Here is a 23,399-nt window from a genome sequence, read left to right on the forward strand (position 1 = left end):
TCCAACAGAATTTGAAATTCCTAAGTTGTTCAAGCAATAATTTTATTTGCTAGTAATGAATAAATTAACCGTGGCTTTACAAGGGCTGCCTTAAGTAATCACAAGTGCTAACATGACATCACGTGCAATAAAAATCCTACATTATTATGAACTTACTAACCTATCTAAAAACAAATGTGCAAATCCTAGCATTATAAATGTTAATGGCAAAAGGTCTGTCGAATTTAACAGCATTAACAGTTTGACCCAGTACGTTTCTATATCCAAAAATACTAAATATAATATAAATTCTAAGGCTTTGGAAGGACTCTAAAACTAACTTGAATATAGTAAAAGGCAGGTTTCAGAGACAAATTTAAATTAGACTCTTAGGAAAACAAAATAGAAAGAAAAAAGAGCATATCTTTGTCTTTTTTACATAATTAAAACCTATAAATTGAAAACTGAATTGAAAATGAGAGCAGAAAATAAAAGCAATTATTAAATATTCACTGCATGCCAAGAGCAGCCCTTTAAATAAAGCTTTCACAGACTAGCTGAGCTGATATCCTCTACTAAATTATGTCATTATTCAAAAGTGGTTCTGACAAGAGTCAAATAAATGCAATAAAGTAGCATCATCAAATTTAATAATAATAATAATAATAAAAAAATAACTTGGTAATTAATGTAGCTTCCCATAAAGAAAAAAAATCAAACAAAAATGGGGGGAAATCCTATTGTAGCTGTGAAGAAGTTTGAAACTACCATGTGCTGAACTTTACATAGCTCCAATAACCACATCCATGTACAATGTAATCCTTAAGCCATGGCAGCAGCCATCAGCTCACAGCTCTGGCAAAGGAAGACAAATGCCCTGTGAACATGGAGAGTCCCAGCCTGAGCCTGGGGCAGTGTAACTACCCACAGAGTACCCAATACCTTGGAAGTTGTGTAACTTCCACTAAACCCAAAGTGGAACGTGAGCTACCTTTCCACCAGGAACCCTTCACAGTACAATGAGGACATGGAAAAATTGCCTACATGCTGTAAGCAAAATTACAGATTTCTAGCTTCTTAGTCGACTCTAAGCCTCATGAAGTATTCCCTTGAACTATTCCCATTACTGAGCAGTAACTGATGTCCAGAAATTATATTAGATGTCTCTAATCAGCTGATAAATACATGGTGCCTCAGATCAAACCCTCATAACACCTCAAAAAGATAAGGAAAGAAATGGGAAGTTGTTGCCAGGGAACACAGGATTAATTCAGAGCAGCTTGAACATACACTTACACAGCAGTATTGGCTGCCTCTCAGGGAAGAGAGGAGGTTCAACCTGAAAATATTCTTTGAAAGAAGAATCAGAAGAATTCCCCAGTAAATTAGATTTTACCATATACAGGGGGAAAAAATTAAAATTGATTTACTTCCCCATAGTAACTGCAGTAATATACATATACCCCTTGCTAGTATCCTATATAATTTTCTAAAAAAAAATCACTTTCAAGGGCAAAATAGAAGTACTTTGATTTTTTTTTAATAAAGAAATATAGGAATATTAGCTCAGAATCAAGTAGAAAGAGCAGTCCTAATTTCCAGTTAGACAAATAAGCCACTTGAGTGGCTGTTATCTAGAGGATTGCTTTTTATTGTTCATTTCCAGGCAGTGAAATCTGTGGCTAATGTGGCTGCCCCACAACAGCTGCTAATACTCTAGAGATGCTTTTTGATATTCTGATTTTCAGCACTGAATTGCAATACTGAGAGAAGTACAGGTAAAAGCAGGACACTGCCAGGTAAAAACACTTAGCTGCACAGCCCCTATAAACTATCCAGTGCAGGCACACATTGAGGACATTTACTTTTGAGGTTAATAAAACTTGTTTTACAGTACACCATAGTCAGTAAAGGAAATGACTACCAAAGACATTAGAAATGGACTGGTTTTTGTACTTAGTAGTACTTTTTACACTTTAAGTCATGACCTAAAGCCCTAAGATTTTAACATACCATGAAGTGCCTTTTTAATTGTCTTTATAATCAGTCCTGTGGGAGTAGGAAAGATGTAAATTGTAAAGGGCATGTAGCATTGGGCACATGAATTCAAAAATGTTTTTTACCCAATTTTGCATCCTTCAGTTTCTCAAGATTGAAATAAATCAAGAGCTGGATTCAGAATCAAAATCAGTGTACCTGTATAATATTAGGAAGTCTATTATCTGTCCCTTAATATCCCTTTACCTAGCCAGATCCAAAAGACGGTTGGGAAGTATGAACCACAGAGATTGTAGAAATATTAAAAAGAAGCACAAAGGTGCTCCAGTAACGCCACAGGTAAGCGAGGGAAAGCTTTGGATTGAAAAGTAATATATACACATGAGGGAACATGTCCCCTAGCAACAATTTTTGAATCTCTAGGTCATTAAACCTTTCCTCACAGGTCAGACTCACAGTGCCCGTGGAGGCAGAGCTGCCCTCCCTGCTGGTTTCGTCTTTCCTGCCAAAGGCGTTGATCTGGGTCTCAGTACCCGGTGTTATGTTCAAACCAACACAGTGATGCAGCAGGTGATGACTTTAGACCTCACACTACATCTGGGTTACCAGCAGGAGCAGAGTCTGTGCTCCCTGCCCACATGCAGGCTTGGCCTTGATGGAGCTGCCAATGCTGCAGCTGCCACCATTATCTCACAGCACTGTGACAAAACACGCTGGATGTGACAAGGATAACTATTGCGGCTGTGACAAGAATCCCTGCAGCCGCAGAGATCACTGTGGTATCCTGATGCTGGGGTGCTGGCAGAATCCACAGTGAAGCTCAGCGACACTAACTCTGCAATCCCTATGACACACACTTTTACCCAGAAAGTTTTTCCAGCAAATCTAGAAGGCTCAGAGGAGCAGGGATTTCCCTTTGAGGTCCAGCAGCTAACACCTCTAAGTTGGGTTTCAACCCCACCATGCTTAGACTGCCAAAGTAAAAATATTAACGACATCAAAGTTATTCTGGTGGAAAGACAGCAAGATTTAATTTTTTATATCAGGAAGACTTGCTTCTGTGATGTTAAGATGGCTCTAGAGCTATTGTCACTGACCAAGTTCACCAGCAGATAAACTTTCTGCTTCTCCAGCTGGATCCCTACAAATCTATGCAGTGTGATGGGATTCATCCAAGAATCCTCAAAGAGCTAGTTGATATCATCGCAAAACCTCTCTCAATGATTTTTGAGTGGTTTTGGGAATCCAGAGAGGTCCAGCTGACTGGAAGCTGGCAAACATTGTCCTGATTTTCAAGAAAGAGGACCCTGGAAACTACTAAAATCTGTCATTCTCATATAAGTGCCTGGTAAAGTCATGGAGACTATTCTGGGAGGTATTGAAAAACACCTGAAAGACAACAGTCGTCAGTCACAGCCATGTCTTCATGACAGGAAAGTCCTGCTTATCAAAACTGATTTCCTTTTATGACAAAGTACCCCACCTAGCTGATCAAGGGAAGCTAGTTGATGCAATCTTTTTGGATTTCAGTAAAGCTTTGAATACTCTCATAGTATCCTTCTGGAAAAATGCCCAATATTCAGTTGGATAAACACAGCATGAGATAGGTGAGCAACTGCTCACAGGTCAGGCACAAAGAGTTACAGTGAATGGGGTGACATCAGACTGGGGACCTGTCACCAGTGTCCATCTTAGACCCCATGCTCAGCAGCATCTTCATAAATGACTTGGATGCAGGACTGGAAGGGATACAGAGCAAGTTCACAGAGGATACAAAACTGGGAGGAGCTGTTGAGTCCCTTGAGGGCAGGGAGGACCTCAACAAATCAGAGCTGGGCATTCACCAACCAATATGATTTTTGACAAGGGAAAGTGCCAGATTCTGCACCTGGAATGCAACGACTCTGGATGTATGGACAGGGTGGGGAATGAGATGAAAGGTGTTAAGCTATTAGAGAGCATCCCAAAGAAGGGCTACAAAGGTTGTGAAGGGCCTTGAGGGCAAGCCATATGAGCAGTGCTGAGGTCACTGGGTCTGATCGGCCTGGGGAAGAGCCGACTGAGGTCAGAGCTTGTCACAGTCTACAACTTCCTTGTGAGGGGAAGAGGAGGGGCAGGCACTGATCTCTGCTCTGTGGTGACAATGACAGGACCTGAGGGAATCACCTGAAGTAGTGTCAGGGGATGCTTAGGATGGAGATTAAGAAGAGGTTCTTCTCCCAGAGTGTGGTTGGGCGCTGGAACAGCTCCCCAGGGAAGTGGTCACAGCGCCAGCCTGACAGAGCTCAGGAACGGTTTGGACAATGCTCTCAGGCACATGGTGTGACTCTTGGGGTGTCCTGTGCAGGACCAGGAGTTGGACTTGATGATCCTTGTGGGTTCCTTCCAGCTCAGTACATTCTGTGATTCTATGTGGTTTATCCAAAATAAATGGTTCACTCTAAGGCTATCTCAATATTTTCAATGAAGTATCAAGTTGGTCTCTTTTTAAGGCCAAGGTCTTGTCCCATTTACACCAACATAAAGCTAAACTAGTCCCTGATAATTTGTGGAGAGTCTATAACAGATTACAGATCTGCTTTTTACTTAAAAAAACATGACTTCCATTATATGCATCTATTTTCAGAGGCTTACCACAAGTAGTTAGTGATTTCAAATACTGGTATTTGGAACACAAGAGAGCAATACTCAAAAGAAGTTAGTTTGGTTTGCATTTTTTGGCTCATAGGGAAACAACAAACTTTTAGCTGAATGCAGTATTCCTGTGTTGAATTAGAAGTGTATAACGCAAAACAAATTACCAAACCAAATATTAACATGACAAAACTATATATGGTTTCAATTTTAGGATATCCACAAAGTAAGCCCTTTCAGCAGCCTAAAATGAAAAGAAACTGCTGTGACACTGACAGTAGTGTCACAAGGCTGTGAGTATGAAAACATTGGGCTTTTCTTTTAAAAACACACAAAAAAATTAATAAAGTACCAAATGACAACAGCACTGACTACTCAAATTATGTAGCTATAAATTATAATTAAATTTTTAACATGGTCCTGTAGGACTAGCTGTGAATTTGTACTTTTGTGAGGGAAACTGGGTTGTCATTTTCTTCACATTCTTTAACATTATTCTAGGGCTTTATACGTGGTCTCCATTATTGCTTCTTGAGCTATTGGTAGCAAACAAGTATGCTGTATTTCTTGCAGAGTCTTTAAAAAATGCTTTCCGTGCTTAGTCTGCATTCATGTTAACTTGCACATTAAACACATGAAGAAATCCAGAGAAATTTAAGGGGGAAGTGAACCTAACCAGATTTGTTAATTCTTCTTATGATGTTAAAGGAAGACCATGATATTTAAATGAAATAGACTCACACAAAAAAGTCTACCCCTGCATAGAAGCTTTTCTTCAGCTAAGTTTACTGCACTGAGATAATAATCTGAGTCAAATTATGCCTTTCTTTTACTCAAAACCTGCCTTAATTGTCCAGGTGGACCCAGTGATCACTGAGGGGAGTGAACATGGGACTGTCAATGGGTTCCATTCAATAAGGTATTTCAGAAAGCCTAAAAAGTCCTCTGAATTTCTGTAGTTCTTCCTTCTGGTTCCATTAACATGCTCCTAATGTTCAGCAACCATTTTTTCACTTACAAAGCACCAGTTCTTAACTTACAAAAAATAACACTTTATTTCAGAATAATTGCAACATCCATCATCTAGCTCATAAACTGAGAGCTGGAGCCACTTGGTCATTTAGTTAATGGGTTCAAATAATGAGAGTTAAACAACAAACAACTACAGCACACCAAAAAAAAAAAAAAAAACCAAAAAAAACCCAAAAAAAAACAAAACAAAAAAAGCAAAAAAAAAAAAAACCAAAAAACCCCAAATACATTAGATTAAAGTAACTTTTCATGTTTTGCCAGAGTTTTGTTCCCTGACTTAAAATTTGCAAATATAAAAGAGTCTGTCTTGGGGCTAGCATTCAAGATACACAGCATATAAAAAAATAAATAAAATTGAAGATTACTTCCTTTTTCCCAGTATCAAAGACTATATTTTTATCATGGTACAGAAATTTCAGCTAGTGTCCCTTATTTGCAATAAAATTGTTAAATAGTACCTGAAGTAAAAGAAACTTTCAAATATGTGGAAACTATTTAAGGTGTCTAATGAAGATTTTAGAAGGCCTGTTATGATGATTTCTCCACTTAGAAGTCCAACCTGAAAATACATTCTTAGCACACATCACACTGCTTTCACAAACCAAGAACTTCCTGTTCAAAAGGGCAATAAATTGTATCTAAAACTAGAGATGGTAGAGTGTTCATGTCAGTCAGTGAGATACATAGTACAGAAAATGGTGTACTCAGAAGAAAAAAAAAAGTATTATGAAATTTCATATATCAACCTAAATATATTTACATCATCTCTGCATAAGAATAAAATACCAATTTCTGTTTTACTATTGAGACTTTCCTTCTCTTCAGAAGAGTAGGAGTTGAATGTGACGTATTATGGAGGGCTTTTTCCTTAAAGCATTGTTAGGTATCTTAGGAGGGTGTCAAAATAAAAATAACAGGAAAGACTTTATCAGTAGGCTTTGGTAGACTGACCTCCACTCAGATAGGAAGTTAACAGACTCAGCAAACTCTCAGGAAGCTCTGAGCCAAGCAGAGAGGCTGACAGGATAAGTGCCAGAGCCTCAGTCCAGGAGACTTTAATAAATTTGGAGGTTAATCAACAGAAATGCCATGACCTTCAATAGGGAAAATCACAGGATTCTGCAAGCAGAGTGAAATAACCCCATGCATTGACTGCAACCTCACCAAGCAAAGAATATGGCTGTGATGGTACAGTGGGCACCAGTGAGAAGTGAAACCCTCCCTGTTCCCTGTGTGCTGAACTGTGGGAATCAGTCCAGTGCTGAGTCAGCCTGGGGAGACCCTCAGTCCAAGAGTGGGGCAGAGAAAATGGGAAAGGTCCAACAAAGGTGCCTACCACACATATCCTATGTAGAGAGGCTGAAGGAGCTGGGTCTGACAATATTGGTAAAGCAGAAACCATGAGGTATTTATATTTAATATCTGCTTACAACTGTTTGAAGGGCAGTTCTTTGGGCACCACCACCAAAAACCTCTAGGTAGTGTCAGACAGCATAACAAGGAAAACAACCACACAAAACAGTTTCAGAGATTAAAGCTGGACAGTTGGAAAAATATTTTTGCTAGCAGTACTGGAATATCTTGTCAAGCAGGTTGAGAGATTCTGTCCTTGGAAAGGTTTGTCCAGACAAAGCAATGGCTTATCTGACCCTTTGTTGCAACAGCCCTCTTGCAAGGAGTATAGCCTTGGATTAATGGAGGACTAGAACTAATTATCCCTTAAAGGGCCTTGAAGATGGCCTTTTTATCATTCCCCAAAATTACAGAGTTAAAAACTATCCCCCCATTCACTCCCAATCTACTATTTTACTAATCAGGTATTGTAAATATTGATTTTTTCCCCTTTATTTCTACTAGACATTTCAATACAATAGATGCATTCACATCACAACATCCCAGTGCTTCTTTACACTACTACCAAAAGCTGTTTTTAAACATGACCACACATGCACCTGCCTAATGTGGAGGTCATTTACAAGACCTATGTCACAATGTTAATTCTTTTATTTCTTGCTTAACTAAGTAGTGTTTCTTTCTCTTATAAAAGAGCAATATTGTTATATATTTACTGGCATCACAAACTGGACATTAAGCACAACTGAGGGAGATTTGAAAGAGTGATGAAAATGCATCAGCCAGATAGCATCATCTCCTAAAATAATGTCATAATCCTCATCATCATCTCTGTACTTGCTTAGAAGGCACTGATGAATTTGCATCAAAGTGCTGCATACAAAAAGGGGGCATATAATCCGGGAAACGGAAACCAACTTTGTTGAATGAAATTCAAATGTTTTAACCAATGACAAAGTTTCTTTCTTAGAAGGTAGCTTCTTCCTTAAATTTCTAACCAGGTAATGATGTGTCTAGACACAAATAGCATCCTTCATCTCTAAAAGAGCGCACATGTGCCAGTTAGAGTTGCAGTTTAAAGATGCAGCCTTTGGTACCCTGGCCATCACAAATCATGTGGACTATCAGGGTTCTTCCAGAGGGCCACTCTGGAAGCCTGCTGGTAGCTAGTACTGCCAGGGAAAGGGAAGAGAGCCTACTTTAAGTTATCCAGGAAAGAAAATCTGTATCTGTTCACTAAGTATTCTAACTTTGAAGAGAAAAATAAGAAATGGAGAAATCAACCAGCACTTATTTAGAAATCGCTGCAGTATGGGAAATGAAGAAAAGCAGCAACAGCAACAAAAACCCCACCCCGCAGAGAAAAGTTGAAAGGCTGAGGATGTCCTTGGATACTTTCCAAAAAAAGACAGGCACACTTCATGCTGCTATAGCTACATAAAGGTGCTTGCTTGCAAATTCAGCAAGTGCGTTGCCATCAATAAACTGTTTAAAATAAGAAGCTTTGATGCAAATAGTTTGCTCTGGTCTTTAGTTAGTGAAAGCAAAAAGTGTCTTACAGCAGCAAAGAGAATGTCTCCTCAGCAGATCATGAGTCTTACACAAATAGATATCCTTTTACCACTTTCAATAATTCTTTTCCATTTTGAACTCCTAGCATAATGTAATCTGAATAATTTGAGATCAGAATAAACATCTGATTTCACATGCAACATGTACTATAATTATTTTTATATAAGTATAATAGTTAATTTAATTTAATTTGCTCCTGCCTACCTAAAATTATTTATGGAAAATATTCAAAAATAATTTAACATTTCTCTACCTAAATACTTGAAATATTGCTCAGGGTTAGCATGACTCAGACCACTGTAAATACCCAGAAGGGCACTCAGTAATTTCTAGGCCCCCAACATTCAGATGCATCATGGAGCATGTGCTGGTTCCTTGTGCCAATGGAGACCCTTCTGTAAGATAAACTTTATTCTGGGGCAAAATGCTGCCAGTGCAAAACAGAGGAAAATGGAGAGGTTCATCTCCACAGCATCCCAGACAGCCCCTGTGGTTTGGGCAGGGGACAGAAATTGGACATATTACGGCATTAGTTTTCCAAAACACGGATTTTTTTTTTTTTTTTTTTTTTTTTTTTTTTTGTTCATTATAGTTGATATGGAAGATTTGTTAAGAGTGCAGAGAGAGCAGGTTCGACCAAGGCTTGATTAATTTCCTAGGTGATGCAGGTATAACTTATCCTGCAGGTATGGAACTACTTCTACCAAACAGGTAGAGAGGTGAGACAGGAATCCTTTAATCCCACAATCCTTCCAACAGATCAACAGAGCACGTCCCCAGCAGCAGCAGCCTATTCCATGATAGATTTTGTTCTCATGTACAGTATTATAAAACTGCTGCTCACATTACTGCAGCAATTTCCCCCACTCTTATTATCACCACAGGAATCAAAATCCATTTGGAGGGTTATGGGGAAATACTGAGGCTCATGCAAACAAGCAAGACCAAGCATTACTATAAATGCCTACAATATATAAACACAATTACAGTTCAGAAGTGAAATAACTAAATTAAGAGTGCTATCTGGCCAGAGAAAGCTGATTAGAGGCAATGGAGACAGCAAAAGTGAGATTAATCAGCTCACAAAAATAAAGAAATAACTCCTCCAATTCTAAGGTTGATTAATTAACTAAAATTAGAAAAATATTTGCTATGTAAATGTAAACCACTATATTTAAATTAAGAGTAGCTCATCTTTAGAATGAATTTTAGAATTAGACTACATTTAGAATTTAGAACTAGTTCACCTATATAAGATTTAATAGTCATCTTTGAGAAAGAACATTAAGTACAGAAAAATACCTTAGACAGCATAAACCACAGGTCTTTCCATTTCTTTAGTCCATCATACATACTCTGTATATTTAATATAAAGTAATACTCTGGTTTATCAAGAGGTTTATTTCATACAGATCCTGTATTTTTGAAAGAATGAGAAAATGTCTTAGAATCGCTAAGAAAGTCCTTGGAAAAATGACCTTTGAGAAATAAATAATAAAAAAAGAGAAGATAATAACATTTCTAAAAGAAGTTTGAAAGTTGATTCCCTTCCAAAATAAAATTTTTCCTTTTCCAAAAGAAATATGAGCAATGGAGTAAGTTAAAACGAGGAATACACCACAAACATGTTCAAATCTAAAGCACTATGTCAAACTACAGCATCTTTAGGGGATAATTTTACATAGGAAGCAAACAATATAGACACAGTTTGCAGGCATCCCAAGGCACTTCAAAGAGATCAGATGAATGAATCAAGGTCACCAGTCAGGAAGAAGTCCAGAACCAACATCTCCCAAGCTCCAAGCCAGAGCTTGGAATTCCCAAGCTGAGTTGTGCACATTTATGCATATCTGGAAATTAAGGCAAATTCTCTGCTCAAATATACTGAATTCACATCTCTGGAAAGCCAGAACCACAGAATGAGTTTGGGCAAGGAATAGGTTAACATTTCCTTGAAATTAATTACTAATTCAATTACTTTCCAGAGTCTACTGGAAGATGTCGATAATGTTTCAGAATTAAAAAGTAACAATTATAAATAAAATAATTCAGAAAATAGTAGATACAGAAGAACATATAATAGAAATAGTAGATATAGAAAATATATAGTAGAAATAGGAGATTTGCAGATCCTGACCTCACAAAAATACCATGAAATGTAACTGCTGCAAATAATGTTAAATATATAACAGTTCATAGAAATAATTGGGAAGCTCCAGCTTCTTCTTAGTGTAGAGTCACAAAGAATATCTCCATCCTATCATGTCAAGACCAGGCAGTGTCATTTTCCACAGGCCAGAATAGCAGCTTCAGTACAGATAGAAAAGAAATGTTTGAGGAAGCCTTTCCAGTTTCAAAAGCAGAGTTGTTACAACCATACCCTCCCATTTTCTCAAAAGTTTCCTATTTTTTCTTAACATTTTACTAAAAATTCTCATTTACCATCAAGCATGAATTCTTACTAAGAAGTATATTCTTGGCTAACATAAGAGACACGTCTGAGACATTATTTCAAATACATTTCTGTAAAAGACGTCATGGGAAGTGTAATAAAAAAGGGGCAAACAGGTCTATTTTAGATTCAACGGAACAAAAACTTTCAAATTTCAAAAAAAATCATGAAAAGCTATTCCTTGCAGAGTTTTTAGCAAGCCTAAAGAACATAATTTACAAGGAATCTTCTCAGTGATAGTCAATTTAACAGAAGCTCCACACACAGAGACCCCTCCTGTGAAGTTTGGCCCAACCCCTGCAAGTTGGGCATTGGCTGATCTTTTTCCAAATTCTTGTTTGAAAATAAAACTTATCTTCACCCCTTTATATTCTTGATGTCTATATACTGCATAAATATCTCAAAAAAGAATTATGAATATTCAATTTAAAGAGTCATTCAGACCCATGTTCTTATATATAAATAGACTAGAAGGTCAGGTACATGCACACAGACAAAAAGGAACATCTGTGTGTATTTATATTTTATATTTTTATATATAAAAAAATACACATAGAGTTTTTGGGTATGTGGCAATCATCTGCACACAAACACACAATGGATATTCAATGCAAACATGAAACTTCAAATGCACAAATTGTTTCTTAATACTCACCCTCCTGTCAATTAATATAAATGTTAATGATAAATGTAAATTAATACTAAATTAATACTGAGTACTTGAAATATTTGGTACACACACTGAAAGTCTTTAGGACTAACACCAAATTTGATCAGAGGATAATAGTTATAAGAACTCTCACCAGCTGTAGCCTCTTTCTGTCATTTTTAACATCCAAAGTGTAAAGAAAAACTAATCTCAGTCAGGCTTTCTTTCTGTATGCTACAGATAGTCATCTCTGGCATCAGCAGACTAAGTCCAGGCTTCACATTGATTTTCTTTTTTCCTGATGTATACAGTGAAATTGAAGACCTATGCATTTCTGCTAAATGAGGTTCTGCCTTAGCTAATAGCAAACTATGACAATGGTCTGCAAAGAATTGGGTAAAGGAAAGCAGTCTTTTAAAAAATTCACCACCAGCAGCTGTAAATTCATAACTGTCAATAAAATTGCTGAGGTTTTTATATGCACATTAACAGCATGCTTCAGTGTAAAATGGAATTCTTAATTCTTTTCACAGAGCATTAAATCATATTTAAGATTAGAAAGAATCCTCAGGCAGCAACTGGCAGGTGCCCTCCCTTTCAAAACCACTCTGCTCCCTATGTCTGTACTTTGTTAACTTCAACTACAATCTAATTGCAAAAAAATCTTCTTGAAGTAAAATCTAAAACAATAGGGTGCAACTACACAACTCATGTTGCTCTTCATTGACTCCAAGCACAATTCCAGGAGCCTAATGTGTTTTCTGGTAATGCCAGTGAGATATATTTCTAAAGCAATGTAAAGCAGAAGATGGTGCAGCACAGGGCTTCAGGTTCCCTCAGCTGCATGGGAAAATGTTTTTGATTTAGTGCATACTTAATGAGAGATCACCCTACATGCTGTGAGGATAGAATGACTAACTGGTAACATGGTTCCCAACAATCTATAAAGACTCACTCAGGAAAATAGTGATACCTCCAGAGAACTGCCTGTTAACAAAATGTTCCTCAATTCCCAAATCCCACTTGGCACCAAGGGCACCTTCTTACTCCTGCTGAAGTTTCATCTCATCCCTCAAAAGTACGTAACATGGAATGTACTAGGCAAAATCTCTGATATATTTTTCCTTAAGGGATTAATAAAACTAAGCAACAATCAGAGCATCTCCAACTGCTTGTCTACCCACATTCCTCTTAGATTCACTGCCAGTGCAAACCAGCTAAGGCACTAGGGCAGCACAGGAGCTATGAGTATTTAATCCATGACTGTTTCTAAAAAAAAAAAATAAAAAATGGTTAAAGTAAAAAACTGTCACTAGGACAATATATCACTTGCATTTATTTTATATTATTATTAATTATTTCTTCTTAACTATGGTAGTTCCTTTTGGTGGGAATTTGACTGTGACTTGCAGTGTGTTTATCAGAGCTCTGTGTGCTCTCTGGCATGCTGTCCATCTGCTGCCCTGTTATGTGTTTGCCAGCCCTGTGCCCACCCCTCTGTTCCAGTGCTCACAGGAGCATTTTCAGACCAAGGGGGTTTCTGGAATGTAGCCCTGGTGTGCTCAGCTTGCACTCTCCTCTACTCAACTCTGCTGGTATAGCACAGGAGGAGTGAAGCAGCCAGCACTCAGCTCCCCAACCTTCTCCAGAGGAAATGACATCCTGAGTGACCTACTATTACTGAACTGGGTTTTAATGAAATGCCAGTGCTGCACACCACTATGCAAAGAACATATGTGGCTGCAAGTGATTAATTACAGTCTTGAAGAATCTGAGACTCTCATGTTTAAAATACTTTATGGCAATTATTAATTTTTTGGTCTCTAATTATCATAATAGCAATGGAGTAATGCACCTTTCACCTCAAATTTGTTTATTTTTAATTTCCATTATTACAGCTCTGTTTATGCTAGCTATTGGTTCTGTGCAACAACCAATCTTATTTCTCTGTATTTATAGATATAAAATACATCAAGGATAAAATCAAACAAAAAACTTTAATTTCATCAGAAATAAATGTTTTTTCACAGAAACGTCTGCCCTAGGAAATTCATACTATATTGTTTTCACATTTGCAAAGAGAATGACTTTTAGTATTGTGACTCTCTCAGGGGTCTGTCTTTAGATACTGAAAATGCTAAGCAGAAATATGGCAATCTTAAGAAGTGATGAGCATCTACTGTTAAGCACTGAAAATTGGTAGTAGTGTGCAAACCCAAAAGTATTGAGAATTCAGACCTATGTACACTACCTTGTGGAAGCTACGTTCTGATTCTACCCAAAATGGAAATATGCTTTTTCACCAAGCTGGCCTGTTTGACAAGAGGAATCTACACAAAAATCAGAGAAATCAGTATTTGGGAAATGGCTTTGCTTTTCTGTGCTGGACTGTAAACAACTCTGAAACCTGTTATTGACCCTCTTCTTCAGTAACCTGAACCAAAACCACTGTCCAGCAGCAGAATTTCGGTACCAGGTCCTAACTGCTGAAGGAATATTGTTCACACTGATATGAAGTTTCATACTGATCAAATGTAACAAAGCCCCATTTAATCTTTCACTAATTTTAATACACTGAAAAAGACTTCAAATAACTTGCTGCTTGCTGTTATCATAAAACAGAGTTGTTGTGTGAAAAAATGAGGAAAGCACCCACACACTGAGATGACCTTTCCAAATACTTCTTTATGGGTGATCTGAGTGTTATTTTTCAAAGCCAAACTATTCTTAATTCTGATTCTTTATTTTACACTGCTGAAAAGTGGCCAAAGCTGGAAGAGAAAAAAGAAACTGAGGATACTAATCCATACATTCCTAAATTTATACCTTGCCTGAATGAAGGAAAACCACACCCTGTAACTACATATGATTAACATATATCTATTACAAAGCATAACCAATTTCAGGAAAAAATAGTTATCTCAGGTATTCTTAAAATTATTTTCAATTTTAGAGCAGGTCCATGTACCTCTGCTTTCAGCTGCAGAAGCAGAGTCACGACACCTGGCTCAGCAGACGGCTGAGCACGCACTGCAGAGCCACAGGCACCAGCTCAGCTTGTTAATGTGCGCTGAGGTTGCTGCTGCTCCAAGAGGACAGTCAGCTCAAGAACAATTATTTTGTCTTTTACCACTCCTGTTGCTGGTAGCTGCAGCCAAAGCACTTAAAATGCCATCTATTTGCTGCCATCTACAAGTGACGGTTGAACTAGAACTAGACGAGCACAGACACCTATGGTAAATACTCGCCTCTGCAAGCCTGATGGGAGGATGAAAGCCTCATTTTTTGGGAAAATTAACATGCTGAGTTATGCTGGTTTGTCCCTTGAAACACAACTCACATGTGACATAGCGTGTCCTCAGAAATGAGCAACATAATGATGCTTTATTGCTTGAGAAAGCCACCTATCCCAAGAGAATTTGTGTCATCATATACCAGGAGTAAGGCTGATGGAGCTGACTTTAGGCTCTAATAAAAGAGGTGGGAAAGAGATGAAAAACGCCACGACAAAAGATGTTTTTCTTACTTGATGAGATTAATCTGAATCAAAATGTGTTCACAGTTATAATTTCTTGTACAATTGAAAAAACTGCCAGTAGGAATACCATGATTTTACTTTCCAATGCACTGTAATTCTTATTCCTATCAAAAGGGGCTGAAAAAAAAAGCCAAGTTATTTCATTAGGAAATGCATCTAATTTACAGGCACGGTAATTTTCCCCCTACAAAACTGTATAATGAGCTTTAAACTCACTAAATAAAGGGTCCCTTCTCTGAGTGATTATGCTTAATTTACACAGGAATTAGTAGTGACTGGACCTCCTTTCAGAATAGCTTTAAAAGAGCTGCATTAACACCAAAAAAAAACAAAACAACAACCTTGAAAAAGATCCTAACAGTCAATGGAGTAAAAAGTACTTCTCCATGCAGCAGTGCATACATACATTGTGTTCATAACTACCTTTTACAGGATGAGCACATAACTTTTAAAATGGGTATCATAATCCCGAAAATCTCTAATGCTGATTTTATATTAAATTATTCACTTAGTGATAATGCTGATAGAATTTATAAAAAGCCTAAAAAAACCAGATGGACAGCAATGCAAGGGAGCAATACTTTTACCTACGAAAGTTGTTGTCACTGTTAACTATTTATTTATTATTTGTTGTTGTTGTTGTTGTTATTATTATTATTATTTTATGGTGGGTTTTTCACTGGTTTGTGCAAAGAATGGACACTTTGGTTTATAGACTATTTTTACCAAATGTAGTCCAGTTTTCACATAGTTAAGTGGTAGCCAGAAAACCCCAGCATATCCAAAATTCAGGTATTTTTGGATATTTACATAGAGACTAGGCATTGGAAAACAAGAGCAGCTTGTTAACGATATCACTAAGGCAGTAGTTATGGCACATAAATATTGTTTGTCCCTGGCAAGTTATAAAAAGTAATTAAAATTCCTGTTACCTAAAGCAGTTGATGTTGACGTTGGGGAAGTAGGAGAAATACATTTGGAAGTTTCAGTCAAAAAAATTTCACCTCCCTTTCTTCCTTCCTAGTGTAGGAACTCCTAATCTTCTTTTCACTCTACCACAGAAGCGAAATTCATAACATTTAAGGTCTGGAAGGGGCCATTAAATCATGTAGCCTGTCCTTTATCATGGCACGCATTTCACAAAAGGTTTGCAGATCACACAGAATCGGTGACATCTGTGAAAGTGTGGCAACACTGAGCAAGGCTGTGCCACCACAGCAGCACAAATAGCTTTTCACAGGGAATGGGAAGAAATTAATCTGGAAAAAAAACCAACAACAACAACAAAAAAAAAAGGTAGTGAAAATGAATCATGGCAATCATTGGATGCAATCCATCCTCGTGGACTGGGGCACCGGTGCTGCCTCCGATGAAAACCAGGACGAGCAGCGTTTGTGGCGCATCATTGCCATCTGCTGCGCAGGGCGAGAAGGCAGCGAAAGTGGATCTGGGAACTGATGCACAACCCAGCACCGTGCATGAACACAGCCCTGAGCGTGAGACTGAGCTCTGCCCCGAGTACCATGAACAGCTTCTCTGACAAGTGACACACATGCTACCCAGTTTCCAGCAGCTCTGACAGAACGAAACCCTTGGATCAGGTTCCTCATGCAAAGTTACAGACTCTTTCTGGATGATGGAAGTAATTTGCACTCTTCAGAACCAAATGACATGACCAAAGAAGTTGGGAGTGACAATGGTTTTCTCTGACAGAGAAGTGTCTATTTCATTTTACAGAAATCCACCCCTGTGTGGGTGAAACATCTGCTTCTGAAAGTGCATATCCACATGAGGTATGCAAAAGGAGCGTATGTCTCTTGAATATAAATGTAGTAAAGCACCTGTGAAAACGCTTTTTAAATCATAACCAGTATTTACTGAACTGACAAAACCCATTTAAAATAATTTAGATAATAAGCACTATCAAAGAACACAAAATGAACTTATTAATTCCCACAAAATAATGAGGCACAACTTGCTGACAGTATTGGTACTCAACACAACTTGGCCAGCACAGTAGCTCACATAAACCATTCAACCCACAGACATAGAATATATATGAATTTTGCATGACTGCACATAGCTTTTGGTAGCAACTGGATAACCTTGGGCACTTCTGGGGGATAGACAAGTCCACTCCCAGTTTTCTCCCTCCCTATCCCAGATACAGGGGATAGGAGGAAACAGCTCCCAGAGTTGGTGAGCACCTCCATCCTGTGTCACAGAGTCACAAACTGGTGTTTGTTGGATTGTATACACTGCACTCACTGAGCACTGTTCTGATACTTTAGGGATACTGGGAATTGCTGCTCAATCTGTTTGGGTCACCTGAGTGTCTTCAAACAAGCAATTTCTTGCCACCCCTCCAGCATCTCTCTTTCCTCCCACAGAAATAGGGTAATAACATGAACCTCCTTTATACAGCAGCTTGAGATTGTTATTTAAAAGGGGAAACTACTACTGCTGAAATCAAATCTTTGCAAGCTTCACCACATATGTGAATAATAGTAGTCCAGCAGCAATTTTCTAATCCATCTTCAATGTTACTAATTAAAAAAAAAAAAACATTGTTAGACTCTGATATGGACTAAGAATATCTTTTCCAGGGCACTCATCTCTGCTTCTTTACCCTTGTCTTTTCCAGTCAGTTTTTCTCTCTTGTTCCCCACAGCCCCCCTAACACTTCCACACTGGTTTATACTTGTCTCACCAGCCACTTCATGACCTCTCACCTCAGCCTTCAGTAACACTGAACTTCATTCAGCAACTTCACGAGCTCAATCATTGTGTTGTTACTCAGACACGCTCAGCTGGTACATGGAGAGGTGCTGAAGTTTTGCACAGTGCCTGGAACTGAATATTACCAAAACTCACAGAAACCTTCATTCTCCAAAGTATGCATGAGGCAAGACACAGCAACAATGCCCCAACACAACTAGCTGCTCTGATTTTTCTGAGGATTAAGGACCACCTGTAAGATGAGGGAAGGTTTATTTGCCATTGACCCCAAAGAGTCATTTTTGCTTTGGACTTGCTTTTCAGGGTGTGTGGAAGAGGCACAGCACATCAGTACACACCTCTCCAGAGTGAATTGCATTCACACTGCAACTGAAGGACAAAGTTTTCACATCTCTACCATTAAAGCAAGGATCCTGTCTCTTCTTTTTCGATACAATCAAGAATTGATTTTGCAGATGCAGAAATGCTAAATATTCCTAAATGCTTTTAAAAACTGGGCAGTAGAACCACTTCTATAATTCTCAGCTTTGGTACTCCTCACTCACTTTCCGACCTGCAGAATGACACATATTTGTGGTTTTTTACCAGTACTAAGCACTTCAGGGTAACATTTTGTGCAGGAACAAGCTGAGTATAAATTACAAAAGTGGACACAGTATCTTTGTCCAAAATGGAGATGGTTTCATTTCATGAGGCAGTAAGCACCCAAAGCCTTATGGTAGCACTGGCTACATATATATTAGCAGGTATTACAGACACATAGAAATTAGTCTATAGACCAAAATTAAGCATTGACGACCTGTCATCCCTACTGTATGTATTTCAGATTTTTTTTCTGTTTCTCTGTTTAAACTTCAGTCCAGCTCTGCTTTGATGCCTTGTCCTGAAGCTCATTTGCACCTGGTATGTGTTCAAGACTGAAGACATCCTCTAGTTTAGTCTCATAAACAAAAAGCATCAATTTCCTGTTCATGTTCTGCTATCCAACCAAAACCAACCAATGAGGACTGATTGGGAAATTCACTTCAGAGGAACACCCTGAGTTGAATTAAAACATGAATATAGATGCCCTTATTGAGACACTTATTTTTTGTGGTCCATAAAGTTTTGACAAATGACCATGTCCTCAGTAATAACCACATGGAAGCTCATCATAGGAACAGGATTTGAATTTTTGCTGTAGTTACATTAGACAATGACAGAGCCCCCCAAGGTCTTTAAGCATATATACACTGAATTGCTTCCTTTCAAAACCAGCTAAATTATTTTCAGACTGAGCTTAATCACAGCTTACCATCTCAGCAGGCGCACTTCCACTGAAACCAGCTTGTTACCCTCTTTACAAGATCCTGTGATTTTTGTTGTAGAAAAATACTCCAAATTTCCATATTAGTCACTCACTGAATTACAGGGCATGGAACCCTGGGCATGGCCAGCATACCAGGGCACCAGCATCCCTGCCCACAAACAGATTGCCCTGCTCAGCTGAAGGATGAGATCCTGCTCTTGCCCACATTCAGGATGATCTGGATGTAGAGGAGAGGACCCACACAGAGGCAGTACCAGGGCTCAGGCAATCCCCTGCTCGAACTGGGGCATAAACATCACTGAAGTTGTTTCTATTTTGTAGCTAGCCAGTCTCAAAGTCATTTTAGCAAAATGGCTATTTTTCTTGAAAGCATTACACAGAAGAAAAGCTTAGAAAAGAAATTGCAACAGGGAACAGAAATTCCTCCATAAGCTGATAGTATGAATTTGTCCCAAAAAACATTTTGATCATCACTACAGTTTATCAGCACCTAATTGCTCAGGGAAATTATCTTGGCAGGGTAATTATCTTGGCAGTGTCAACCAGACTGCAGGCAAGCACCCAACATCATCAAAGCCACCACAGAAGTTAGTGTTAATTTGTAATACCATGGAAGGGCCTTCAGACAGAAAAAGGATGAAAAGCATAAAAAGGGGAACATCCTCTTGCAAACCCAGATGCAGTCCCTCAGATCTTCCTCCTGAGGTACACTGACAAAACAGAGCAGTGAAATTGCCACTTGTGCTGTTCTATAAACACTCCTTCACCCTGGAAATTGGGAAATTTCAGCAATATCAGATTGAGACCCTTTCACGCTTAAGAAACCAATCAATCTATTTTCTGCTTGATGCAGGTTTTAATATTTAAAAAAGTTTTAAAGGATGGTAAAGAAATAGTAGGAAACAACCAAAATAGCGCCAATTACCTGTTACATTTCAACAGCTAGTGAGCTACAAAATCTTGAGTCAATTCCTTCCTTTTTTAATAAGTCAAACCTTGAGGTTGTTATCCTCTGACACAAAATAAATATTTCACATTTTTTGAGTGGAAGAAATTAGTGCCTTGTGTTCTTGCTATATGAAATATCTCTTTTGATATCATCCCTTTTACAAAGCTTTTAGAAAGCCTAGGGAAAGTGGAAGCATACTTTTCACATTTTCAAGATAGCACCTAAATTTTCATCTTACATATTCCAAAAAGGCAGTTAGCATAAAATATTTAGAAGTGCCACAAGACACAAATGTATCAGGGTAACCCATTGAGAACTGAAAGTCTCAGATACATCTCTCAGACTGCTCTCATTCTTGTCTTCACTGATGGAATTACAGTAAGGAAAGAGTTACAAAATTGAGAATGTGACAAGTGCAGGTTAAGATGGAGTCAAACTGAGATGAACTGATATTTTATTATTATTTTAATAAATATATAATCTAACTGCTTTTCTTAGATAGATGCACTGGTTCCAGTGTAATTATTTCTATTGCTCATGGGTTTTGATGCTCTGTGGGAGTAAATCCCTATCATCTAAGCCAATAGAACAGCTAATCTTGACTGCCTATAAAAGAGAAGTACAGTACAACTACTGAGACAAAGGGAAGAGTACCATTATTTCAAGTGATGTTTGGGATATTCCAAAATATTTTATAATGCTGAGAATATTCTTAGGAAAATGTGACGCCCATTTTCTGACCAGATTTTTTTGGTGTTGTTTCAAAATTAAGATTAAAAGAGCAAAAGAGGTACCAAAGAAAAAACTGCAAATAAACAGTGCCTGAAATGTTATGGTGGGACAATAAATGATCATGGCTGCAGCTTGCTGCCAGTGGTAATGAGGACAGACTTGCCTTAACAATACTGTCCCTGTCTGGGGAAGATGCCCAGCAGTGCCCAGCCAAAATCACAGTCAACATATTAATTAATACAAGATGATCTTTCTGTTAAGGTTCTTTTTAGTAAACAGGCTCATCCAGAATAGGAAGTAAAAAAAAAAATTTTTTTTTGATCACAAATCTTCACCAGTTGCTTTGAAGAAATAACTTATTTTCAACTGCTTCAGCATAGAAGGTCCCAGGTAAAAGCTAATAAGAAAAACTACCTCTAGAAATATTGCCATTAACTACATAGGTGTACTCAGTAGTTGCTTTTCTAGGAAGTTTCATGCATGAGAACATTTGCCACAATAAAATTAAACACTGCTGAAGATACAAGAAATTTCTCACATGTGAAAAAAATTTAAAACATGAATTTTATCTCAGTCCAAATAACCAGCCTGTGGAAAAATTGCACAAAAGGTATTTGACACTTCAAGAATAAGGAATATTATTTTGAAGAGATGAATCTTATTTTTTTCAGACAATCTTGTGATACATTTCAGTCCTCACTTTACCCAGAAGACTCATTGTTTTTGCAGTATGAGTAGCATATGTGATATACTCCATTTCTTCTGGAAGGTGAAAAATATGCTAGGACATATGTACAATCTTATGAGAACATATTGAAAATTATGTAAAAAGTATATTTAAAAACTCCACAATATAAATAGTCAATCTGCACCAGGACTAGGGTTTGTGTTTTTTTGTTTTTTTGGTTTTTTTTAATTCTGCTGTTCAGAGGTAACTTTTTCAGCAAAAAAAACCCCCTGCTAGTGGTTCCAGTTAGGGTAGCCAAGTCCTACTCAGCAGGTCTTTCTAGATTTTCAGAATTCCAGGCCTAACATGAGGCATTAGAGCTAGGAAATCACCTCTTGAAATCCTTTGCTGAAGTGGAACCATGAACTGAGTCTGCCAGGAAGAACTATAAGACTCATCTCCCCACTTTTGAGCAGATAGGATAAATGAAAACAACAAATGAAAAGCATCCATTCATCCCTCCCAATTATATATACCAGCTCTGTAACCCACCTTCAAAAAATTAAATTTATGGAAATATAACAACGTAACCAGCTTAGCATGCAGGAGACAAAAGGGTGATGCAAGGTGATAATGGTGTCTCAGAGGGCAGAAGAAATTCAGAGTTGACCTCTACAAAGAATTTTTAACTCCATGTGCAGACTTGGGTCTTAGACACTTTTAGTGGACATATTTTATTTGTCTGTCAGTCAGTGTTTAAATGTGACTTTCCAGTTACCACACTTTTGTATGTTCATGTACAAATATGCATTAAAAAAAAATCTCAGGGAAAAGAGTGGTAGTTGATGTACAGCACTAATCCTCTGGCAGAACAGTTTACAAAAGATGACAGGAAGCAGGTAGCACAAGTAAACTTCCGGAGAAGATGCCATTGGAAAATGAGAAAGCATAGTCAAAGAAGATCAGATAATTAGGGCACAGGTAAAACAAACACAAATGAATTAGTAGATTTTAAAATAAATGTAGACTAGATCACAAACTTACAGGTGTTGTCAACGTACAGTAAAGTTGAAAGAAAAATCCTTCGTGGCTAAGGATGAGTGAGTTTTGTGATCAAAGAGAACAATCTGAATTCAAAATAAAAAATGTCCCCAAGACAAAAAAGTGGTACCTGTGAAGGGAAGAAAGGAACAAATATTATTTAAAAAAACAACCAAAAACTGAAACAAAAACAAGCAAAAAAACAAACAAAAAGAAACAAACAAAAAACCCCCCACTAAATAAGAATTCTATGGAGTTGAGCACTAACGAGAAAAATGTTCTACAAAGTTAAAACTACAGGGAGATAAAAACAATCACTTTCTAAGAGGATCAAGTGCTCAAACAGCATCAGTGTCAAGTGCTGAGAGTCATCAGTCTTACCACAAGAAAAAATGTGCCATGTACACTTATTAAATTCCCAACACTGCAGTGCAAAGCTGTAACACCTTTCAGAGTATATTAACAGTATAACAACTGCTTCTAGAGAGACTGGGAAGTTAAAAAAGCTAAAAATTAACACTTGAATTTTAAAGTTTGCTTGGGCAGCAATTGATACCTTAATAAGACTTTAAATTAATGGGAGCAGTGCTGTGTACTAAAAAAAACCCCAGATTTATTTTATAATAATTCTGCACCAACAGAGGACGGCAAGCCCTGTCACAGCCCTGATAGTGACCCAGGATATATCTTTTCACCATATGCTTCTAGAAGGATCTCTTCACCACTCTTGACTTGGACTGTATGATCTCCAGAGG

At 37.8% G+C, this 23,399-nt stretch overlaps 1 protein-coding gene across 6 annotated transcripts in view; it reads right to left on the reverse strand.

Moving 5' to 3' along the window:
• SMYD3 (SET and MYND domain containing 3) overlaps window positions 1-23,399 on the reverse strand; it is a 386,727-nt gene that overhangs the window by 158,051 nt on the left and 205,277 nt on the right. The window contains exon 1 of one of the 6 annotated variants that reach the window (XM_033056658.2): window positions 22,648-22,774. The exons of the other annotated variants lie outside the window; for them this stretch is intronic. The gene's annotated coding sequence lies outside the window, so the exon portion shown is untranslated. Of the gene's footprint in view, window positions 1-22,647; window positions 22,775-23,399 lie in introns of those variants that run through there. 6 annotated transcript variants of the gene reach the window in all.

This window comes from Catharus ustulatus, chromosome 3 (assembly GCF_009819885.2).
Source record: "Catharus ustulatus isolate bCatUst1 chromosome 3, bCatUst1.pri.v2, whole genome shotgun sequence".
NCBI lineage: Eukaryota > Metazoa > Chordata > Aves > Passeriformes > Turdidae > Catharus > Catharus ustulatus.